Consider the following 25553-nt stretch of genomic DNA (forward strand, 5'->3'; position numbering starts at 1 on the left):
CTTCTAGGGACTGCCAATATGGCCGACCAGTGGCTTCGATCGCACAATTGGCCCAGCGTCGTCCGGATTAGGGGAGGGTTTGGTCCAGCGTCGTCCGGATTAGGGGAGGGTTTGGCCCAGCGTCGTCCGGGTTAGGGCAGGGTTTGGCCCAGCATCGTCTGGGTTAGGGGAGGGTTTGGCTCGGGGGATTTCCTTGGCTCATAGTGCTCTAGCAACTCCTTGTGGTGGGTCGGGTGCCGGCAAGCTGACTTCAGTTGTCAGTTGAACAGTGTTTTCTCAGCTGACTTCAGTGAGCAGTGAGCAGTGTGTCAAAAAGCAGTGCAGCTTGGCAGTGTTTCGGAGGACGCATGGTTCTCTCTTTGGGGAGTTGCGATGAGACAAATTTGTCCAATTGGATATAACGAAAAGGGGCAACAACAAAAAAGAAGGGCTGTGTCGTGTAGTTTTACCCTGATGTGACATTTTGAGAACCGTGTAAGTCTCTCTAGGACAAGGTGATTTCTCAATATTTTCACCTGTATTTACCCACCAAAAGTGAAATGCTAATTAGCTGCTAATGTGGCTATCATAAAGAACTACAAATGCCATGATGATCTGGATGAGACTGCTAGGCAAAGGGAAGAATCTTTGGATTAACTATCTAAATGTTAGCTAAATTTAGAAATAAATAAATGAGCCATTTCTATAAATTGACAATTCTGTGAACTGTCTTGTGTAAGTTTTAAATGGACACAATACCTGTTAGTAAAGGTGTCAGCTAGCGATGAGTTGCAGGAGCTTGCTGGGATTTTCAAATATAATATATTAATAATATAATATAAGTAATATATTGACAAAAGTCAGCCTGGCGTGACGTTATTAAAAAGCCTACACAAGCCCTTAATTTATTTTAAGTATTTCCCTTTGGGAAAAAGGATTGGAACCGTTTCCCTATTTGACTGCTAGGTTTTATGGGTATTATGACACCTCCACTGTGGGGGCTCTATGGCCTATACATAGCATCAGCAATCCTGGGTTTAAAGATGTTATTGGTTGAAAATGTTTTTTTTTTTAAATAACTACATTAAACCCACTGGTTTATAGTTTCATGACTAGGCCGTACATTTCCAGAGTAACAGATGTAGCAGTAAAGTCAGTTTAGCCACATCTGCAACACGCCACCTTCAGCCTCCGCAGCGTATCTAGCATTCCAACATGGAAGAACCTGGGTTCGATCAGGAAATAATTATGTTTCATTCACAGGGTGTAACGACTCTCCTCTTCGTCTGATGATGAGGAATAGGAATCATCGGACCAACACGCAGCGTGGTAAGTGTTCATCGTAAATTTAATTAAATAAACTGAACACTGAATGACAAAAAAAAAACAACAAAAGAGAATGACCGCAACAGTTCTGTCTGTTACAGAAAACAACTACCCCACTAACACAGGTGGAGAAAAGGTTGCCTAAGTATGGTTCTCAATCAGAGACAACGATTGACAGCTGCCTCTGATTGGGAAGCATGCCAGGCCAAACACATAGAAATACACCACACAGAACAAAACATAGAATGAACAACATAGAATGCCCACCCCAACTCACACCCCGACCAAACCAAAATAGAAACGTAAAACAGGATCTAAGGTCAGGACGTGACACAAAAAAGAAATTCTGCATGCAGCCCTATTTCTTTTGTTATATAGTGTGTGGAAGGATCTGGAAGAAAAAAAGTCATAGTGATGAACTAACCGCAAAAGTGTATCAATGAGCGAGAATGTCACAAGTGAACTTCTTTAGACCTATTTAATCAACATTATTGTGGATCAAAATTTTAATGAATGATTTCATAAAATAATGAATTACTAAACGGGTGCAGCTGCCAGCTGGTGAGAGTAGAGGAGGGCTGAGTGTGTGAGAGACTTCAATATGGTGGATATTTATTAAGATGAACGACTCAAGACAGTTATCATAAACACTGTTTTCAAAGTTTCCTGACTGTGTAAGTGAGCGTTCCCTCTCTAATGAGCTCACGGTTCCACCATAATGAATGCTTTCTTCTGTCCAGTCGAAGCTGACTCTCAACCAGACCTTATAATGCACGGCTAGGTGTTTTACGTACAAGCTAACCACGTCACAGGTTATAGCAATTTGCCAGTCGATGACACAGTCGATGATATGGCACGCAACCATTGGTTGAGGGGGAACTTGACCAATATCTGGCATGATCACGTGAGAGAGGGAACATCTGGCTCTGGTCTCTTTCATTTCGACACACCCATTCACCAGGTAGGTTAGTTCTAAAGCCGTCCCAACCTCACCAGGTAGGTTAGTTCTAAAGCCGTCCCAACCTCACCAGGTAGGTTAGTTCTAAAGCTGTCCCAGCCTCACCAGGTAGGTTAGTTCTAAATCTGTCCCAACCTGACCAGGTAGGTTAGTTCTAAATCTGTCCCAACCTGACCAAGTAGGTTAGTTCTAAATCTGTCCCAAGCTCACCAGGTAGGTTAGTTCTAAATCTGTCCCAACCTGACCAGGTAGGTTAGTTCTAAATCTGTCCCAACCTGACCAGGTAGGTTAGTTCTAAATCTGTCCCAACCTGACCAGGTAGGTTAGTTCTAAATCTGTCCCAACCTGACCAGGTAGGTTAGTTCTAAATCTGTCCCAACCTGACCAGGTAGGTTAGTTCTAAATCTGTCCCAACCTGACCAGGTAGGTTAGTTCTAAATCTGTCCCAACCTGACCAGGTAGGTTAGTTCTAAATCTGTCCCAACCTGACCAGGTAGGTTAGTTCTAAATCTGTCCCAACCTGACCAGGTAGGTTAGTTCTAAATCTGTCCCAACCTCACCAGGTAGGTTAGTTCTAAATCTGTCCCAACCTGACCAAGTAGGTAAGTTCAACTCAATAGTGGGAAGGTGTTCTTAATAATGCCTTGTACACTCAGTGTATATTATAAGTCCAGTTTTCAGTGATTCTGCATAGTTACATGTTGGTAGGTGCTAGACAGACAGACACTAATCCACATTCACGTCTTCAGTTAATACGTATAATGAGGTTGGCTGCTGGAGCTGTTCCAGGAAAAGCTGCTGTGTCTCTCTACGTGTCAACCCTTACAATCCCTCCTTATGCTCAGATAAATGACAAAAAAACATTCCGTAAACAACCTTTTTAAAAGTAATTTAAATTAATTGCTTGTGATGCGAGGTGATTGGCTGCTTTAGTGCTGGAAGAAGAAGAAGAGGCAGGTTGTGAAAAGTATAAAGAAGCTTTTACCTGCTGTAGCAGGTATTAACGAGCAGGTTATTTCACTCCACATGGTTGATCCACCTGGTGTGGTACCACAGCTGTTAAGAGCGTCTGTCTGGAGGAGGGTGCTGCACGTTGGAAGGAGCTCTCTCCTCTCTCTCTGTCTGTCACTGTCGATTTCTCTCTCTGTCTGTCACTGTCGATTTCTCTCTCTCTCCTCTCTCTCTGTCTGTCAATCTGCATTTCTCTCTCTGTCTGTCACTGTCGATTTCTCTCTCTCTCTCCTCTCTCTCCGTCTGTCACTGTCCATTTTTCTCTCTCTCTCTCGCTCTCTCTCTCTCTTTCTCCATTTCTCTCTCTCTCTCTCTGTCCATTTCTCTCTCTCGCTCTCTCTCTCTCTTGCTGTCCATTTCTCTCTCTCTCTTGCTGTCCATTTCTCTCTCTCTCTCAATTCAATTAAATTCAATTCAAGGGCTTTATTGGCATGGGAAACATGTGTTAACATTGCCAAAGCAAGTGAGGTAGACAACATACAAAGTGAATATATAAAGTGAAAAACAACAAAAAAACAGTAAACATTACACATACAGAGGTTTCAAAACAGTAAAGACATTACAAATGTCATATTATATATATATACAGTGTTTTAACAATGTACAAATGGTTAAAGGATACAAGATAAAATAAATAAGCATAAATATGGGTTGTATTTACAATGGTTTGTGTTCTTCACTGGTTGCCCTTTTCTCGTGGCAACAGGTCACAAATCTTGCTGCTGTGATGGCACACTGTGGAATTTCACCCAGTAGATATGGGAGTTTTTCAAAATTGGATTTGTTTTCGAATTCTTTGTGGATCTGTGTAATCTGAGGGAAATATGTCTCTCTAATATGGTCATACTCTCTCTCTCTCTCTCTCTCTCTCTCTCTCTCTCTCTCTCTCTCTCTCTCTCTCTCTCTCTCTCTCGCTGTCCATTTCTCTCTCTCTTCTCTCTCTCTCTCAGTTCTATCGCACTTCCAGGACGTGAGAGACCCCAGCACCTTGTTTGTCTCTGGGGTAGGAACTGACTCACTTCTCAGAGGCACAAAGTCTTTATTCTCACAGTGAAAAACTGTGCTCAGAGCAAGGTTGAATCCTGTAGGTCCTCATGAATCAACAGGCTGCAGTACTGTAGTCATAATACCCATAATACCCACTCAGTATGAGTCATAATACCCATAAAACCTAGTGGTCAAACAAGGAAATGGTTCCAATCATTTCCCCACCATTCATTTAATAAGGGCTGTGTTTTGTGCAGCGTGCCTTTTGATAACTGTGTAAACCTCTCTAGGACAAGCTGACATTTATCAAAATATTCACCTGGATTACCCCCTCCCCCCCACACCCCCCTAAAAATGAAATGCTAATTAGCTGCTGATATCATAAAGAACTACAAATACCATGATGACCTGGACAAGATGGCCGAATCGAGACAAAGGTAAGAATCTCTGGATGAACTGTCTAATGTTAGTTAAATGTAGTAATACATGAACAATTCTGTGAACTGTCTTGTGCCAGTTCTAAGTGGACACAATACATATTAGCAAAGGTGTCAGCTAGAGATGATGTGCAGGAGCTTGCAGGGATTTGTAGTTTCAAATCATGTCTACCTTGATTCTAATTAGCAGTTTCGAATCTGAGAGTAAATAGATCTGAAAATATTGATAAAAGTCACATTGTCAAGGCTGTGTTGTGGTGAGGTGGTAAAGGTCTCAAACAGGGCTGTGTTGTGGTAAAGGTCTCTAACAGGGCTGTGTTGTGGTGAGGTGGTAAAGGTCTCAAACAGGGCTGTGTTGTGGTAAAGGTCTCTAACAGGGCTGTGTTGTGGTGAGGTGGTAAAGGTCTCTAACAGGGCTGTGCTGTGGTCGAGGTCTCTAACAGGGCTGTGTTGTGGTGAGGTGGTAAAGGTCTCTAACAGGGCTGTGTTGTGGTAAAGGTCTCTAACAGGGCTGTGTTGTGGTCAAGGTCTCTAACAGGGCTGTGTTGTGGTCAAGGTCTCTAACAGGGCTGTGTTGTGGTAAAGGTCTCTAACAGGGCTGTGTTGTGGTCAAGGTCTCTAACAGGGCTGTGTTGTGGTCAAGGTCTCTAACAGGGCTGTGTTGTGTTAAAGGTCTCTAACAGGGCTGTGTTGTGGTAGTCTCTAACAGGGCTGTGTTGTGGTAAAGGTCTCTAACAGGGCTGTGTTGTGGTCAAGGTCTCTAACAGGGCTGTGTTGTGGTCAAGGTCTCTAACAGGGCTGTGTTGTGTTAAAGGTCTCTAACAGGGCTGTGTTGTGTTAAAGGTCTCTAACAGGGCTGTGTTGTGGTAAAGGTCTCTAACAGGGCTGTGTTGTGGTAAAGGTCTCTAACAGGGCTGTGTTGTGGTAAAGGTCTCTAACAGGGCTGTGTTGTGGTAGTCTCTAACAGGGCTGTGTTGTGGTAAAGGTCTCTAACAGGGCTGTGTTGTGGTAGTCTCTAACAGGGCTGTGTTGTGGTAAAGGTCTCTAACAGGGCTGTGTTGTGGTAGTCTCTAACAGGGCTGTGTTGTGGTAAAGGTCTCTAACAAGGCTGTGTTGTGGTGAGGTGGTAAAGGTCTCTAACAGGGCTGTGTTGTGGTCAAGGTCTCTAACAGGGCTGTGTTGTGGTCAAGGTCTCTAACAGGGCTGTGTTGTGGTCAAGGTCTCTAACAGGGCTGTGTTGTGGTAAAGGTCTCTAACAGGGCTGTGTTGTGGTCAAGGTCTCTAACAAAGCTGTGTTGTGGTAAAGGTCTCTAACAGGGCTGTGTTGTGGTCAAGGTCTAACAGGGCTGTTTTGTGGTAGTCTCTAACAGGGCTGTGTTGTGGTGAGGTATTAAAGGTCTCTAACCGGGCTGTGTTGTGGTCAAGGTCTCTAACAGGGCTGTGTTGTGGTAAAGGTCTCTAACAAAGCTGTGTTGTGGTAAAGGTCTCTAACAGGGCTGTGTTGTGGTCAAGGTCTAACAGGGCTGTTTTGTGGTCAAGGTCTCTAACAGGGCTGTGTTGTGGTCAAGGTCTAACAGGGCTGTGTTGTGGTCAAGGTCTCTAACAGGGCTGTGTTGTGGTCAAGGTCTCTAACAGGGCTGTGTTGTGGTAAAGGGATGCCGGAACCTTCAGGGCCCTGGTTCCCAACGTCGGAACCTTCAGGGCCCTGGTTCCCAACGTCGGAACCTTCAGGGCCCTGGTTCCCAGCGTCGGACCCTTCAGGGCCCTGGTTCCCAGCGTCGGACCCTTCAGGGCCCTGGTTCCCAGCGTCGGACCCTTCAGGGCCCTGGTTCCCAACGTGATGAAGCTGTTATCAGACTGTTTGATGTCAGTAATGGTGGGGGGGGGGGGTCTCTCTTACTGACAGTAGGTCTAATCTCAAGGGGAAGGGGTTGCTCCTGGGATGTGATGGCGCCCCCCCTCCAGGCGCCCCATGTCCCCCACCAGGCTAGACACGGCCTCAACATACTGTCTCTCTTAGTGACAGTAGGTCTAATCTCAAGGGGAAGGGGTTGCTCCTGGGATGTGATGAGGTGTGGAGTTGTGGGGGCAGATGTGATGGCGCCCCCCCTCCCAGCGCCCCGTGTCCCCCACCAGGCTAGACACGGCCTCAACATGCCCTAATGATCACACTGGAGTAGAGTCTGTCTGGCCCATTTTCACACACACATGCTCAGGGACGCACACTAGCATGCACACACAGCCGGGATATGCAGATGATGGCCTAATTAGAGCAGGATAGGCCATACATAACGTCTGATGTAACAGCATAAAACACAGCTGAACTGCGTGTTCCGTTCCGTGTCATATCCTTAGTTTACTACACCTCTCAACTCATTCATTGGTACGCTGTCGTACTAAAAGGCTTGAGGAACTGGTCTGAAGGCTCACTAAAAGCCTAAAAATACTGAAGGAAAAAAACGACATCAAAAAGTTGATGTATTCAGTTTTAATCTCAGAAGTCTAAACCTGTTGCCGGGGGGGAGGGGGGGGGGTCGTAACTTCATTACAGCGCTGGGTGTTGTTCCTTTATCATGTTAAACATGGGACCCTTCTCCAGCAGCTACAATGCTCAGGTAACACACACACTACACACAATACACACACACACACTACACACAATACACACACACACACACACACATACTACACACAATACACACACACACACACTACACACAACACACACACACACACACACACACTACACACAATACACACACACACTACACACAATACACACACACACACACACACAATACACACACACACACAATACACACAAAACACACGCACTACACTACACTACACACAATACACACAAAACACACAATACACACACACACACAATACACACAAAACACACAATACACACACTCACAATACACACAACACACACACACACACTACACACAATACACACACACACACACACACTACACACAATACACACGCACTACACTACACACACACAATACACACAAAACACACAATACACACACACACACAATACACACACACACACAATACACACAACACACACACACTCACAATACACACAACACACACACACACACACACTACACACACACACACACAACACACAATACACACGCACTACACTACACACACACAATACACACACACTCACAATATACACACACACACACACACACTACACACAATACACACGCACTACACTACACATACACAATACACACACAATACACACAAAACACACAATACACACACACACAATACACACAACACACACACACAACACACACACACACACACACATAACACACAAGTAACCCACACACACTCACAATACACACAATACACACACACAATACACACAACACACACAATACATACATAACACACACACACACACACTCACAATACACACACACACACAGAACACACACAGAGCAAACACACACAGAACAAACACACAGAACACACACAGAACACACAAACACACACAAACACACACACAGAACACACACAGAACACACACACACACACAGAACACACACAAACACACACTGAACACACACTGAACACAAACACACACAGAACACACACAAACACACACAGAACACATACAAACACACACAGAACACACAAACACACACAGAACAAACACACAGAGCACACACACACACACAGAATACACACACACACACACAGAACACACACACACACAGAACACACATTCTTGCACCTCTGGATGCAGTAGTGGAGCTGCTGTGTTGTTTTTGAAAGCCGACACTGCAATGTGTTCCGGGTGTGTTGATTGGTCAGAGGTGAGGTGGGAGGTGGGGGGCTGGGACCAGATGTCTGGGGAGTCAAAGGTTACAACAATCTATGCAGAGAGGAGAGGAGTGGAGTGGAGTGGAGGAGTGGAGTGGAAAAGGAGGAGGGGAGGAGAGGAGAGGGGGGGAGTGGAGTGGAGGAGAGGAGAGGGGGGAGGAGTGGAGGAGAGGGGGGGAGTGGAGTGGAGGAGAGGGGAAAGGAGAGGAGAGGGGGGAGTGGAGTGAAGTGGAGGAGAGGAGTGGAGTGGAGTGGAGGAGAGGAGTGGAGTGGAGAGGAGAGGAGAGGAGATTACAGTAGATTACAGTAGAGTAGATTACAGTAGAGTAGATTACAGTAGAGTAGAGTACAGTAGATTATAGAGTAGATTACAGTACAGTAGATTACAGTAGAGTAGAGTACAGTAGAGTAGATTACAGTAGAGTAGATTACAGTAGAGTAGAGTACAGTAGAGTAGATTACAGTAGCATACAGTAGAGTAGTGTACAGTAGAGTAGATTATAGTAGGTTACAGTACAATAGAGTACAATAGAGTACAGTACAGTAGAGTACAGTACAGTAGAGTAGATTCCAGTACAGTAGATTATAGTAGAGTACAATAAAGTAGAGTACAGTACAGTAGAGTACAATAGAGTAAGTTACAGTAGAGTAGATTACAGTAAAGTGCGGTCCTCTGTAGCTCAGTTTCTTCTGAAATTTCATTAGAGATTTGGTAACGTAACTTCGGGTTCAAATAAACAAAATGTATATATTAGTAAAAACACCTATAAATTGATATCTCTACCTTATTACTTCTGTGAACTTTCATTAACCTCCTCTTAGTCAGATTAGAACATATATTTAAAACAGGGGTTTCTGGGTAATGAAATTTCTAGGCACAAGGCAATGCTTCTTAATTCAACTTAAAGGAGGCAGTACTGTACATAGACATGAAATCACTGGTCACTTTCATAATGGAACACGTGTCACTATAATATTTTTTTTTACATATTTTTGCTTTACTCATCTCATATGAGATGAGGGCGGCAGGTAGTCTAGTGGTTAGAGTGTAGGGGAGACAGGTAGCCTAGTGGTTAGAGTGTAGGGGAGGTAGGTAGCCTAGTGGTTAGAGTGTAGAGGAGGCAGGTAGCCTAGTGGTTAGAGTGTAGGGGAGACAGGTAGCCTAGTGGTTAGAGTGTAGAGGAGGCAGGTAGCCTAGTGGTTAGAGTGTAGGGGAGACAGGTAGCCTAGTGGTTAGAGTGTAGAGGAGGCAGGTAGCCTAGTGGTTAGACTGTAGAGGCGGCAGGTAGCCTAGTGGTTAGAGTGTAGAGGCGGCAGGTAGTCTAGTGGTTAGAGTGTAGGGGAGACAGGTAGCCTAGTAGTTAGAGTGTAGAGGAGGCAGGTAGCCTAGTGGTTAGAGTGGAGGGGCGGCAGGGTAGCCTAGTGGTTAGAGTGTAGAGGCGGCAGGGTAGCCTAGTGGTTAGAGTGTAGAGGAGGCAGGTAGCCTAGTGGTTAGACTGTAGAGGCGGCAGGGTAGCCTAGTGGTTAGAGTGTAGAGGAGGCAGGTAGCCTAGTGGTTAGACTGTAGAGGCGGCAGGGTAGCCTAGTGGTTAGAGTGTAGGGGCGGCAGGGTAGCCTAGTGGTTAGAGTGGAGAGGTGGCAGGGTAGCCTAGTGGTTAGAGTGTAGAGGTGGCAGGGTAGCCTAGTGGTTAGAGTGTAGAGGTGGCAGGTAGTCTAGTGGTTAGAGTGTAGAGGAGGCAGGTAGCCTAGTGGTTAGAGTGTAGAGGTGGCAGGGTAGCCTAGTGGTTAGAGTGTAGAGGTGGCAGGGTAGCCTAGTGGTTAGAGTGTAGAGGTGGCAGGTAGTCTAGTGGTTAGAGTGTAGAGGAGGCAGGTAGCCTAGTGGTTAGAGTGTAGAGGTGGCAGGGTAGCCTAGTGGTTAGAGTGGAGGGGCGGCAGGGTGGCCTAGTGGTTAGAGTGTAGAGGAGGCAGGTAGCCTAGTGGTTAGAGTGTAGAGGAGGCAGGTAGCCTGGTGGTTAGAGTGGAGAGGAGGCAGGTAGCCTAGTGGTTAGAGTGTAGGCGAGGCAGGTAGCCTAGTGGTTAGAGTGTAGGTTAGGCAGGTAGCCTAGTGGTTAGAGTGTAGGGGAGGCAGGGTAGCCTAGTGGTTAGAGTGTAGAGGTGGCAGGGTAGTCTAGTGGTTAGAGTGTAGAGGAGGCAGGGTAGCCTAGTGGTTAGAGTGGAGGGCGGCAGGGTAGGCTAGTGGTTAGAGTGTAGGGGAGGCAGGGTAGCCTAGTGGTTAGAGTGTAGAGGTGGCAGGGTAATCTAGTGGTTAGAGTATAGGGGAGGCAGGGTAGCCTAGTGGTTAGAGTGTAGAGGTGGCAGGGTAGTCTAGTGGTTAGAGTGTAGAGGAGGCAGGGTAGCCTAGTGGTTAGAGTGTAGGGGCGGCAGGGTAGCCTAGTGGTTAGAGTGGAGAGGTGGCAGGGTAGCCTAGTGGTTAGAGTGTAGAGGTGGCAGGGTAGCCTAGTGGTTAGAGTGTAGAGGTGGCAGGTAGTCTAGTGGTTAGAGTGTAGAGGAGGCAGGTAGCCTAGTGGTTAGAGTGTAGAGGTGGCAGGGTAGCCTAGTGGTTAGAGTGTAGAGGTGGCAGGGTAGCCTAGTGGTTAGAGTGTAGAGGTGGCAGGTAGTCTAGTGGTTAGAGTGTAGAGGAGGCAGGTAGCCTAGTGGTTAGAGTGTAGAGGTGGCAGGGTAGCCTAGTGGTTAGAGTGGAGGGGCGGCAGGGTGGCCTAGTGGTTAGAGTGTAGAGGAGGCAGGTAGCCTAGTGGTTAGAGTGTAGGAGAGGCAGGTAGCCTAGTGGTTAGAGTGTAGAGGAGGCAGGTAGCCTGGTGGTTAGAGTGGAGAGGAGGCAGGTAGCCTAGTGGTTAGAGTGTAGGCGAGGCAGGTAGCCTAGTGGTTAGAGTGTAGGTTAGGCAGGTAGCCTAGTGGTTAGAGTGTAGGGGAGGCAGGGTAGCCTAGTGGTTAGAGTGTAGAGGTGGCAGGGTAGTCTAGTGGTTAGAGTGTAGAGGAGGCAGGGTAGCCTAGTGGTTAGAGTGGAGGGCGGCAGGGTAGGCTAGTGGTTAGAGTGTAGGGGAGGCAGGGTAGCCTAGTGGTTAGAGTGTAGAGGTGGCAGGGTAATCTAGTGGTTAGAGTATAGGGGAGGCAGGGTAGCCTAGTGGTTAGAGTGTAGAGGTGGCAGGGTAGTCTAGTGGTTAGAGTGTAGAGGAGGCAGGGTAGCCTAGTGGTTAGAGTGTAGAGGAGGCAGGTAGCCTAGTGGTTAGAGTGTAGAGGTGGCAGGTAGCCTAGTGGTTAGAGTGTAGAGGAGGCAGGTAGCCTAGTGGTTAGAGTGTAGAGGTGACAGGTAGGCTAGTGGTTAGTGTGTAGAGGTGGCAGGTAGCCTAGTGGTTAGAGTGTAGAGGAGGCAGGTAGCCTAGTGGTTAGAGTGTAGAGGAGGCAGGTAGCCTAGTGGTTAGAGTGTAGAGGTGGCAGGTAGGCTAGTGGTTAGAGTGTAGAGGTGGCAGGTAGCCTAGTGGTTAGAGTGTAGAGGTGGCAGGTAGCCTAGTGGTTAGAGTGTAGAGGTGGCAGGTAGCCTAGTGGTTAGAGTGTAGAGGTGGCAGGTAGCCTAGTGGTTAGAGTGTAGAGGAGGCAGGTAGCCTAGTGGTTAGAGTGTAGGGGCGGCAGGTAGCCTAGTGGTTAGAGTGTAGAGGTGGCAGGTAGCCTAGTGTTTAGAGTGTAGAGGAGGCAGGTAGCCTAGTGGTTAGAGTGTAGAGGTGGCAGGTAGGCTAGTGGTTAGAGTGTAGAGGTGGCAGGTAGCCTAGTGGTTAGAGTGGAGGGGCGGCAGGGTAGCCTAGTGGTTAGAGTGTAGAGGAGGCAGGTAGCCTAGTGGTTAGAGTGGAGGGGCGGCAGGGTAGCCTAGTGGTTAGAGTGGAGGGGCGGCAGGGTAGCCTAGTGGTTAGAGCGTTGGACTAGTAACCGAAAGGTTGCATGTTCAAACCCCCGAGCTGACAAGGTACAAATCTGTCGTTCTGCCCACTGAACAGGCAGTTAACCCACTGTTCCTAGGCTGTCATTGAAAATAAGAATTCAGTCAGTGCTGTTGTATGTAGTCCTATAGGCATTAGTTAACGGTAAGCCGTTCTGGACTGTCAGTGCTGTTGTATGTAGTCCTATAGGCATTAGTTAACGGTAAGCCGTTCTGGACTGTCAGTGTTGTTGTATGTAGTCCTATAGGCATTAGTTAACGGTAAGCCGTTCTGGACTGTCAGTGCTGTTGTATGTAGTCCTATAAGCATTAGTTAACGGTAAGCCGTTCTGGACTGTCAGTGCTGTTGTATGTAGTCCTATAGGCATTAGTTAACGGTAAGCCGTTCTGGACTGTCAGTGCTGTTGCATGTAGTCCTATAGGCATTAGTTAACGGTAAGCCGTTCTGGACTGTCAGTGCTGTTGTATGTAGTCCTATAGGCATTAGTTAACGGTAAGCCGTTCTGGACTGTCAGTGCTGTTGTATGTAGTCCTATAGGCATTAGTTAACGGTAAGCCGTTCTGGACTGTCAGTGCTGTTGTATGTAGTCCTATAGGCATTAGTTAACGGTAAGCCACACAGTGTTCTGGGCTCAACAGGCCCTACAGGACTCTTCAGGTTGTCTCTGGGTGGGAAAAGGAGAAGGTCAAACACAGTTGGTTGCTGATGGGAGGGAGGGAGGGAGATATAGAGAGAGAGAGAGATATCTATCTCTCTGCTACCTCATGTTAAGCAGAACCAGTGCACAGCTTCTAAGCCCACAATACTTCTAGAAAACTAATGAAATGGCTTCCCGGACGACATGCTTTGACCCTTTTTACCAACACAGCCATTACACTTTTCTTTTACAGTACCTCTCCTGTGCTGACTCTATACAGACACACACACACACACCTACATACACAGAACATGCTCACACACATGCATACTGACACCACACATGCAGACACACACTTTCACGCTCAACACACATACTGCTACCCCTGACCATTGACTCTGTACCGGTATCCCCTGTATATAGCCTCCACATTGACTCTGTACCGGTATCCCCTGTATATAGCCTCCACATTGACTCTGTACCGTAATACCCTCTATATAGCCTCCACATTGACTCTGTACCGTAACACCCTGTATACAGCCTCCACATTGACTCTGTACCGTAATACCCTGTATATAGCCTCCACATTGACTCTGTACCGTAATACCCTGTATATGGCCTCCACATTGACTCTGTACCGTAATACCCTCTATATAGCCTCCACACTGACTCTGTACCGTAATACCCTGTATATAGCCTCCACATTGACTCTGTACCGTAACACCCTGTATACAGCCTCCACATTGACTCTGTACCGTAATACCCTGTATATAGCCTCCACATTGACTCTGTACCGTAATACCCTGTATATGGCCTCCACATTGACTCTGTACCGTAATACCCTCTATATAGCCTCCACATTGACTCTGTACCGTAACACCCTGTATACAGCCTCCACATTGACTCTGTACCGTAATACCCTGTATATAGCCTCCACATTGACTCTGTACCGTAATACCCTGTATATGGCCTCCACATTGACTCTGTACCGTAATACCCTCTATATAGCCTCCACACTGACTCTGTACCGTAATACCCTGTATATAGCCTCCACATTGACTCTGTACCGTAACACCCTGTATACAGCCTCCACATTGACTCTGTACCGTAATACCCTGTATATAGCCTCCACATTGACTCTGTACCGTAATACCCTGTATATGGCCTCCACATTGACTCTGTACCGTAATACCCTCTATATAGCCTCCACATTGACTCTGTACCGTAACACCCTGTATACAGCCTCCACATTGACTCTGTACCGTAATACCCTGTATATAGCCTCCACATTGACTCTGTACCGTAATACCCTGTATATGGCCTCCACATTGACTCTGTACCGTAATACCCTCTATATAGCCTCCACATTGACTCTGTACCGTAATACCCTGTATATAGCCTCCACATTGACTCTGCACCGTAATACCCTGTATATAGCCTCCACATTGACTCTGTACTGTAATACCCTGTATATAACCTCCACATTGACTCTGTACCGTAATACCCTGTATATAGCCTCCACATTGACTCTGTACCGTAATACCCTGTATATAGTCTCCACATTGACTCTGTACCGTAATACCCTGTATATAGCCTCCACATTGACTCTGTACCGTAATACCCTGTATATAGTCTCCACATTGACTCTGTACCTTAATACCCTGTATATAGCCTCCACATTGACTCTGTACCGTAATACCCTGTATATAGTCTCCACATTGACTCTGTACTGGTACCCCCTGTATATAGCCTCCACATTGACTCTGTACCGTAACACCCTGTATATAACCTCCACATTGACTCTGTACCGTAATACCCTGTATATAGCCTCCACATTGACTCTGTACCGTAACACCCTGTATATAGCCTCCACATTGACTCTGTACCGTAATACCCTGTATATAGCCTCCACACTGACTCTGTACCGTAATACCCTGTATATAGCCTCCACATTGACTCTGTACCGTAATACCCTGTATATAACCTCCACATTGACTCTGTACCGTAATACCCTGTATATAGCCTCCACATTGACTCTGTACCGTAATACCCTGTATATAGCCTCCATATTGACTCTGTACCGTAATACCCTGTATATAGCCTCCACATTGACTCTGTACCGTAATACCCTGTATATAGCCTCCATATTGACTCTGCACAGATATTTTCAGGTCTCTCCAGAGATGTTTGATCAGAATCAAGTCCGGGCTCTGGCTGGGTCACTCAAGGACAATCAGAGACTTGTCCCTAAGCCACTCAAACGTTGTCTTGGCTGTGTGCTTAGGGTTGTTGTCCTGTTGGAAGGTGAACCTCCGCCCCCCGTATAAATACACAAGGGATAATGGGGAAGATGGGCGACACCTGGAGGGGGGTGGAGACAATCACAAAGACAGGTGATGCAGATCAGGGTGTGACATGTCTATATAAGGTCCCACAATTGACAGTGCATGTCAGAGCAAAAACCAAGCCATGAGGTCGAAGGAATTATCCGTAGAACTCCGAGACAGGAATGTGCTGAGGCACACATTCGGGAAGGGCACCAAAACATTTCTACAGTATTGACGGTCCCTAAGAACACAGTGGCCTCCATCATTCTTAAATGGAAGAAGTTTGGAACCACCAAGACTCTTCCTAGAGCTGGCCCCCCAGCCAAACTGAGCAATCAGGGGAGAAGGGCCTTGGTCAGGGAGGTGACCAAGAACACGATGGTCACTCTGACAGAGCTACAAAGTTCCTCTGTGGGGATGGTAGAACCTTCCAGAAGGAGAACCATCTCTGCAGCACTCCACCAATCAGGCCTTTATGGTAGAGTGGCCAGACAGAAGCCACTCCTCAGTAAAAGGCACATGACAGCCTGCTTGGAGTTTTCCAAAAGGCACCTAAAGACTCTCAGACCATGACAAACAAGATTCTCTGGTTTGATGAAACCAAGATGGAACTCTTTGGCCTGAATGCCAAAAAGGCAAAAAGGTGAATGCACCCTCCCTATGGTGAAGCATGGTGGTGGCAGCATCTCTACGGTGAAGCATGGTGGTGTCAGCATCCCTATGGTGAAGCATGGTGGTAGCAGCATCATGCTGTGGGGATGTTTCTCAGCGGCAGGGACTGGGAGACTAGTCAGGATCAAGCGAAAAATGAACGGAGGAAAGTACAGAGAGATCCTTGATGAAAAACTGCTCTAGAGTACTCAGGACCTCAGACTGGGGTGAAGGTCCACCTTCCAACAGGAAAATGACCCTAAACGCACAGCCAAGACAACAGGGCAAGTCTCTAAATGTCCTTGAGTGGCCCAGTCATGATCAAACATCTCTGGAGAGACCTGAAAATAGCTCTGCAGCGACGCTCCCCATCCAACCTGACAGACCTTTTTAATTTTTATAAAATGAGCTACAATTTCTAAAAACCTTTTTTTTTACTTTTTCATGATGGGGTATTGTGATGTCATGATGGGGTATTGTGATGTCATTATAGGGTATTGTGATGTCATTATGGGGTATTGTGTGTAGATTGACGAGAAAAAAAAATTGAATCCATTTTAGAAAAGGCTGTAACTTCACAAAATTTGGAAAAACGTAAGACGTCTGAATACTTTCCAATTGCACTGTATATCTGTTGATCAGCTGTGTAACTATATCTATTGATCAGCTGTGTAACTATGTCTGTTGATCAGATGTGTAACTATGTCTGTTGATCAGCTGTTTAACTATATCTGTTGATGAGCTGTGTAACTATATATGTTGATGAGCTGTGTAACTATGTCTGTTGATCAGGTGTGTAACTATATCTGTTGATGAGCTGTGTAACTATATATGTTGATGAGCTGTGTAACTATATCTGTTGATCAGCTGTGTAACTATATCTATTGATCAGCTGTGTAACTATATCTGTTGATCAGCTGTGTAACTATATCTATTGATCAGCTGTGTAACTATATATGTTGATCAGCTGTGTAACTACGTCTGTTGATCAGCTGTGTAACTATATATGTTGATCAGCTGTGTAACTATATATGTTGATGAGCTGTGTAACTAGGTCTGTTGATCAGCTGTGTAACTAGGTCTGTTGATCAGCTGTGTAACTAGGTCTGTTGATCAGCTGTTTAACTATATCTGTTGATGAGCTGTGTAACTATATATGTTGATGAGCTGTGTAACTATGTCTGTTGATCAGCTATGTAACTATATATGTTGATGAGCTGTGTAACTATATCCGTTGATCAGCTGTGTAACTATGTCTGTTGATCAGCTGTGTAACTATATCTGTTGATGAGCTGTGTAACTATATCTGTTGATGAGCTGTGTAACTATATCTGTTGATGAGCTGTGTAACTATATATGTTGATGAGCTGTGTAACTATATCTGTTGATCAGCTGTGTAACTATATATGTTGATGAGCTGTGTAACTATGTCTGTTGATCAGCTATGTAACTATATATGTTGATGAGCTGTGTAACTATATCTGTTGATCAGCTGTGTAACTATGTCTGTTGATCAGCTGTGTAACTATATCTGTTGATGAGCTGTGTAACTAAATATGTTGATGAGCTGTGTAACTATGTCTGTTGATCAGCTGTGTAACTATATATGTTGATGAGCTGTGTAACTATGTCTGTTGATCAGCTGTGTAACCATATCTGTTGATGAGCTGTGTAACTATATCTGTTGATCAGCTGTGTAACTATATCTATCTGTTGTTGATTCCAAACATGGGAAGTAGTGTTTTTTAGGTTAGTTAGCTCTCTCTACATTCCCTGCTTTGTGTTCTCTAGAGGATACCATGATAGATGTTATTATCAGCCTGTTAAGTCAAACCAGACCAGTGTGGATCCACAAAGCAGCTGACATAACCCCCTCCTTCCCCTCTCCTTTCTGCCCACTCACCTCCACCCTGTCCCCCAACCACAGCGTGACACCTAGGGATACAGGAATAGTCTCTAGTCCCTCCAGGCCATGGGGCAGCTTGTTGTAATTAAATTGTTTGCCTGCCCCCCTCCCCAGCCTCTGCAGCCCCTGCGGCCCTCTGTGTGTGTGTGTGTGTGTGTGCGTGCGCGTGTTGCCTGCCCCCCTGCCTCCCTGCCTCCTTGCCTCCCTGCCTCCCTGCTGTCCCTGCGGCCCCTCTAATTAAATCAACAGGTTCCTACAGCCCTCCCTGTCTTCCCTTCGTCTGTTAATTGGCTCCTCGTTAGAACACTGCTGCCGCAAACTAATGGGATAATTACCCCTAAAGTGGTCTCTATGTCACGGCTCCGTTTACCTGCCGTTTGTTTGTTCCATTATTGTTGTTGTTGTTGTATTTCGTATTCCCGTTTATAAAAGGTAATTAAAAATTATAATTGAACAGAGTTAAAAGCAAAGAACCATTTGAAATGTGTCCCTGTGTGATTCTGACTGCTTACTAAAAGGCCTGTTTTATTGGTAATAACCTCATGAACACACACACTGGCTGCAATTAGAGCATTGAGGACTTCATAGGGGAGAAAAGGAACAAGGACTTCATAGGGGAGAAAAGGAACAAGGACTTCATAGGGGAGATAGAGGAACGAGGACTTCATAGGGGAGATAGAGGAACAAGGACTTCATTAGGGAGATAGAGCATCAAGGACTTCATAGGGGAGATAGATTATTGAGGACTTCATAGGGGAGATAGAGGAACGAGGACTTGATAAGGGAGATAGAGGAACGAGGACTTTATAGGGGAGAAAAGGAACAAGGACTTTAAAGGGCAGATAGAGGAACAAGGACCTCATATCTCCCTCACCAACTTCAAACATCTGCTATCTGAGCAGCTAACCGATCGCTGCAGCTGTACATAGTCTATCGGTAAATAGCCACCCATTTTCACCTACCTCATCCCCGTACTGTTTTTATTTATTTATTTTTCTGCTCTTTTGCACACCAATATCTCTACCTGTACATAACCATCTGATCATTTATCACTCCAGTGTTAATCTGCATAATTGTAATTATTTGCCTACCTTCTCATGCCTTTTGCACACAATGTATATATAGACTCCCCTTTTTTCTACTGTGTTATTGACTTGTTAATTGTTTACTCCATGTGTAACTCTGTGTTGTCTGTTCACACTGCTATGCCTTATCTTGGCCAGGTCGCAGTTGCAAATGAGAACTTGTTCTCAACTAGCCTACCTGGTTAAATAAAGGTGAAATAAAAAAAAGGGGAGATAGAGGAACAAGGACTTCATAGGGGAGAAAAGGAACGAGGACTTCATAAGGGAGAAAAGGAACAAGGACTTCATAGGGGAGATAGAGGAACAAGGACTTCATAGGGGAGATAGAGGAACGAGGACTTCATCGGGGAGAAAAGGAACGAGGACTTCATAAGGGAGAAAAGGAACAAGGACTTCATAGGGGAGATAGAGGAACAAGGACTTCATAAGGGAGATAGAGGAACAAGGACTTCATAGGGGAGAAAAGGAACAAGGACTTCATAGTGGAGATAGAGGAACGAGGACTTCATAAGGGAGAAAAGGAACGAGGACTTCATAAGGGAGAAAAGGAACGAGGACTTCATAGTGGAGATAGAGGAACGAGGACTTCATAAGGGAGAAAAGGAACGAGGACTTCATAGTGGAGATAGAGGAACGAGGACTTCATAAGGGAGAAAAGGAACAAGGACTTCATCAGGGAGATAGAGGAACGAGGATTTCGTAAGGGAGAGAGGAACGAGGATTTCGTAAGAGAGAGAGGAACAAGGACTTCATAGGGGAGATAGAGGAACAAGGACTTCATAGGGGAGATAGAGGAACGAGGACTTCATCGGGGAGAAAAGGAACGAGGACTTCATAAGGGAGAAAAGGAACAAGGACTTCATAGGGGAGATAGAGGAACAAGGACTTCATAGGGGAGATAGAGGAACGAGGACTTCATCGGGGAGAAAAGGAACAAGGACTTCATAAGGGAGAAAAGGAACAAGGACTTCATAGGGGAGATAGAGGAACAAGGACTTCATAAGGGAGATAGAGGAACAAGGACTTCATAGGGGAGAAAAGGAACAAGGACTTCATAGTGGAGATAGAGGAACGAGGACTTCATAAGGGAGAAAAGGAACGAGGACTTCATAAGGGAGAAAAGGAACGAGGACTTCATAGTGGAGATAGAGGAACGAGGACTTCATAAGGGAGAAAAGGAACGAGGACTTCATAGTGGAGATAGAGGAACGAGGACTTCATAAGGGAGAAAAGGAACGAGGACTTCATAGGGGAGATAGAGCATCAAGGACTTCATAGGGGAGATAGATTATTAAGGACTTCATAAGGGAGAAAAGGAACGAGGACTTCATAAGGGAGAAAAGGAACGAGGACTTAATAAGGGAGATAGAGGAACGAGGACTTCATAAGGGAGAAAAGGAACAAGGACTTCATCAGGGAGATAGAGGAACGAGGATTTCGTAAGGGAGAGAGGAACGAGGATTTCGTAAGGGAGAGAGGAACAAGGACTTCATAGGGGAGAAAAGGAACGAGGACTTCATAAGGGAGAAAAGGAACAAGGACTTCATCAGGGAGATAGAGGAACGAGGATTTCGTAAGGGAGAGAGGAACGAGGATTTCGTAAGAGAGAGAGGAACAAGGACTTCATAGGGGAGATAGAGCATTGAGGACTTCATAGGGGAGATAGAGCATTGAGGACTTCATAGGGGAGATAGAGCATTGAGGACTTCATAGGGGAGATAGAGCATTGAGGACTTCATAGGGGAGATAGAGCATTGAGGACTTCATAGGGGAGATAGAGCATTGAGGACTTCATAGGGGAGATAGAGCATTGAGGACTTCATAGGGGAGATAGAGCATTGAGGACTTCATAGGGGAGATAGAAGAATGAGGATTTCGTAAGGGAGAGAGGAACAAGGACTTCATAGGGGAGATAGAGCATTAAGGACTTCATAGGGGAGATAGAGGAATGAGGACTTCATAGGGGAGATAGAGCATTGAGGAATTCATAGGGGAGATAGAGCATTGAGGACTTCATAGGGGAGATAGAGCATTGAGGACTTCATAAGGGAGATAGAGCATTGAGGACTTCATAGGGGAGATAGAGCATTGAGGACTTCATAAGGGAGATAGAGGAACAAGGACTTCATAGGGGAGATAGAGGAACAAGGACTTCATAGGGGAGATAGAGGAACAATGACTTCATAGGGGAGATAGAGGAACGAGGACTTCATAAGGGAGATAGAGGAACGAGGACTTCATAGGGGAGATAGAGGAACAACGACTTCATAGGGGAGATAGAGGAACGAGGACTTCATAAGGGAGAACGAGGAACGAGGACTTCATAGGGGAGATAGAGGAACAAGGACTTCATAGAGGAGATAGAGGAACAAGGACTTCATAAGGGAGAAAAGCAACAATGACTTCATAGGGGAGATAGAGGACCAATGACTTCATAGGGGAGATAGAGGAACGAGGACTTGATAAGGGAGATAGAGGAACAAGGACTTCATAGGGGAGATAGAGCATCAAGGACTTCATAGGGGAGATAGAGGAACGAGGACTTCATAGGGGAGATAGAGGAACAAGGACTTCATAGGGGAGATAGAGGAACAAGGACTTCATAGGGGAGATAGAGGACCAATGACTTCATAGGGGAGATAGAGGAACGAGGACTTCATAGGGGAGATAGAGGAACAAGGACTTCATAGGGGAGATAGAGGACCAATGACTTCATAGGGGAGATAGAGGAACGAGGACTTGATAAGGGAGATAGAGGAACAAGGACTTCATAGGGGAGATAGAGCATCAAGGACTTCATAGGGGAGATAGAGGAACGAGGACTTCATAGGGGAGATAGAGGAACAAGGACTTCATAGGGGAGATAGAGGAACAAGGACTTCATAGGGGAGATAGAGGAACAAGGACTTCATAGGGGAGATAGAGGAACAATGACTTCATAGGGGAGATAGAGGAACGAGGACTTCATAGGGGAGATAGAGGAACAAGGACTTCATAGGGGAGATAGAGGAACGAGGACTTCATAGGGGAGATAGAGGAACAAGGACTTCATAGGGGAGATAGAGGAACAAGGACTTCATAGGGGAGATAGAGGAACAAGGACTTCATAGGGGAGATAGAGGAACAAGGACTTCATAGGGGAGATAGAGGAACAATGACTTCATAGGGGAGATAGAGGAACGAGGACTTCATAGGGGAGATAGAGGAACAAGGACTTCATAGATACCAAATACCCTTTATTTATTTCATTCTGAAATATTTCTCATTTAATTGTGGTATTTTTGAAGTAATTACTGTTTGAAATCATTACATTTTGTTGATTTACCTCCAGATTTGAATTTGTAGTAAATATATACATACTAATTAAAAATCTAATTCATGATGGCGAGGATACAAATGTTGTGGTATTTAACTCTCGATCCTTGGAACGCATTAAGTCCATTTTATTTAGGTGTGTTTGGGGGGGGCTGATTAGAACCTTCCACAGGCTTTACCTTTAACCTTTATGAATGTACTCTATTTGAAGGTGCACTATGCCCTGAAATCTTGGATGAAACATTAAACCTTATCCTTCTATTGATTGGTCTGGATGTGAAACATTAAACCTTATCCCCTCTGTCTATTGGTTGGTCTGGATGTGAAACATTAAACCTTATCCTTCTATTGGTTGGTCTGGATGTGAAACATTAAACCTTATCCCCTCTGTCTATTGGTTGGTCTGGATGTGAAACATTAAACCTTATCCCCTCTGTCTATTGGTTGGTCTGGATGTGAAACATTAAACCTTATCCCCTCTGTCTATTGGTTGGTCTGGATGTGAAACATTAAACCTTATCCCCTCTGTCTATTGGTTGGTCTGGATGTGAAACATTAAACCTTATCCCCTCTGTCTATTGGTTGGTCTGGATGTGAAACATTAAACCTTATCCCCTCTGTCTATTGATTGGTCGGATGTGAAACATTAAACCTTATCCCCTCTGTCTATTGGTTGGTCTGGATGTGAAACATTAAACCTTATCCCCTCTGTCTATTGATTGGTCGGATGTGAAACATTAAACCTTATCCCCTCTGTCTATTGGTTGGTCTGGATGTGAAACATTAAACCTTATCCCCTCTGTCTATTGATTGGTCGGATGTGAAACATTAAACCTTATCCCCTCTGTCTATTGATTGGTCGGATGTGAAACATTAAACCTTATCCCCTCTGTCTATTGGTTGGTCTGGATGTGAAACATTAAACCTTATCCCCTCTGTCTATTGATTGGTCGGATGTGAAACATTAAACCTTATCCCCTCTGTCTATTGATTGGTCTGGATGTAAAATCCCTGATAGGTCATTTATTTACTCAGTCTGTTGAATCCCCTCCAACGCCAATGGTATTGTATTAAAATAAAAAGGCTCTGGGCAGCAACAATAAACTATCTGAAATGACTTTAGCTCATCGTTCTTACTAAGGTAAAAGAGACTAGTCCATCTGCATGAACATAGACTCTTACATTACTATATGCTAGTATATCAACATAAACAGGTGTATTAGTAGACTGGTGTATTAGTATACTGGTGTATTAGTATACTGGTATGTTAATATATATACTAGTGCATTAGTATACTGGTGTATACGTATACTGGTGTATTAGTATACTGGTGTATTAGTATACTGGTATGTTAATATATACTGGTGTATATGTATACTGGTGTATTAGTATACTGGTATGTTAATATATACTGGTGTATATGTATACTGGTGTATTAGTATACTGGTGTATTAGTATACTGGTATGTTAATATATACTGATGTATTAGTATACTGGTGTATTAGTATACTGGTGTATTAGTATACTGGTATGTTAATATATACTGGTGTATTAGTATACTGGTATGTTAATATATACTGGTGTATTAGTATACTGGTGTATTAGTATACTGGTGTATTAGTATACTGGTGTGTTAATATATACTGGTGTATTAGTATACTGGTGTATACGTATACTGGTGTATTAGTATACAGGTGTGTTAATATACTGGTGTATTAGTATACTGGTGTGTTAGTATACTGGTGTGTTAGTATACAGGTGTGTTAGTACACTGGTGTATTAGTATACTGGTGTGTTAGTATACTGGTATGTTAATATATACTGGTGTATTAGTATACTGGTGTATTAGTATACTGGTGTATTAGTATACAGGTGTATTAGTATACTGGTATGTTAATATATACTGGTGTATTAGTATACTGGTGTATTAGTATACTGGTGTATTAGTATACTGGTGTATTAGTATACTGGTATGTTAATATATACTGGTGTATTAGTATACTGGTGTATTAGTATACTGGTGTATTAGTATACTGGTATGTTAATATATACTAGTGTATTAGTATACTGGTATGTTAATATATACTGGTGTATTAGTATACTGGTGTATACGTATACTGGTGTATTAGTATACTGGTGTGTTAGTATACTGGTGTGTTAGTATACAGGTGTGTTAGTACACTGGTGTATTAGTATACTGGTGTGTTAGTATACTGGTATGTTAATATATACTGGTGTATTAGTATACTGGTGTATTAGTATATTGGTGTATTAGTATACTGGTGTATTAGTATACGGGTATGTTAATATATACTGGTGTATTAGTATACTGGTGTTTTAGAATACTGGTGTATTAGTATACTGGTGTGTTAATATATACTGGTGTATTAGTATACTGGTGTATTAGTATACTGGTGTATACGTATACTGGTGTATTAGTATACCGGTGTATTAGTATACAGGTGTGTTAGTGTACTGGTGTATTAGTATACTGGTGTGTTAGTATACTGGTGTGTTAGTATACAGGTGTTAGTATACTGGTGTATTAGTATACTGGTGTGTTAGTATACTGGTATGTTAATATATACTGGTGTATTAGTATACTGGTGTATTAGTATACTGGTGTATTAGTATATTGGTGTGTTAATATATACTGGTGTATTAGTATACTGGTGTATACGTATACTGGCGTATTAGTATACTGGTGTATTAGTATACAGGTGTGTTAGTATACTATGCGGATGACACACAGCTGTACATTTCAATGAAACATGGTGAAGCCCCAAAATTGCCCTCGCTAGAAGCATGTGTTTCAGACATAAGGAAGTGGATGGCTGCAAACTTTCTACTTTTAAACTCGGACAAAACAGAGATGCTTGTTCTAGGTCCCAAGAAACAAAGAGATCTTCTGTTGAATCTGACAATTAATCTTAATGGTTGTACAGTCGTCTCAAATAAAACTGAAGGACCTCGGCGTTACTCTGGACCCTGATCTCTCTTTTGAAGAACATATCAAGACCATTTCAAGGACAGCTTTTTTCCATCTACGTAACATTGCAAAAATCAGAAACTTTTTGTTCAAAAATA

General features: G+C 44.4%; 1 protein-coding gene across 1 annotated transcript in view; it reads right to left on the reverse strand.

The window, feature by feature from the left end:
- The window catches only part of LOC139383331 (lysyl oxidase-like 3b), a 288262-nt gene that overhangs the window by 190544 nt on the left and 72165 nt on the right, over positions 1 to 25553 (reverse strand). The gene's annotated exons all lie outside the window — the stretch shown is intronic.

This window comes from Oncorhynchus clarkii, chromosome 25 (genome assembly GCF_045791955.1).
Source record: "Oncorhynchus clarkii lewisi isolate Uvic-CL-2024 chromosome 25, UVic_Ocla_1.0, whole genome shotgun sequence".
In the NCBI taxonomy this organism is placed as follows: Eukaryota; Metazoa; Chordata; class Actinopteri; order Salmoniformes; family Salmonidae; genus Oncorhynchus; species Oncorhynchus clarkii.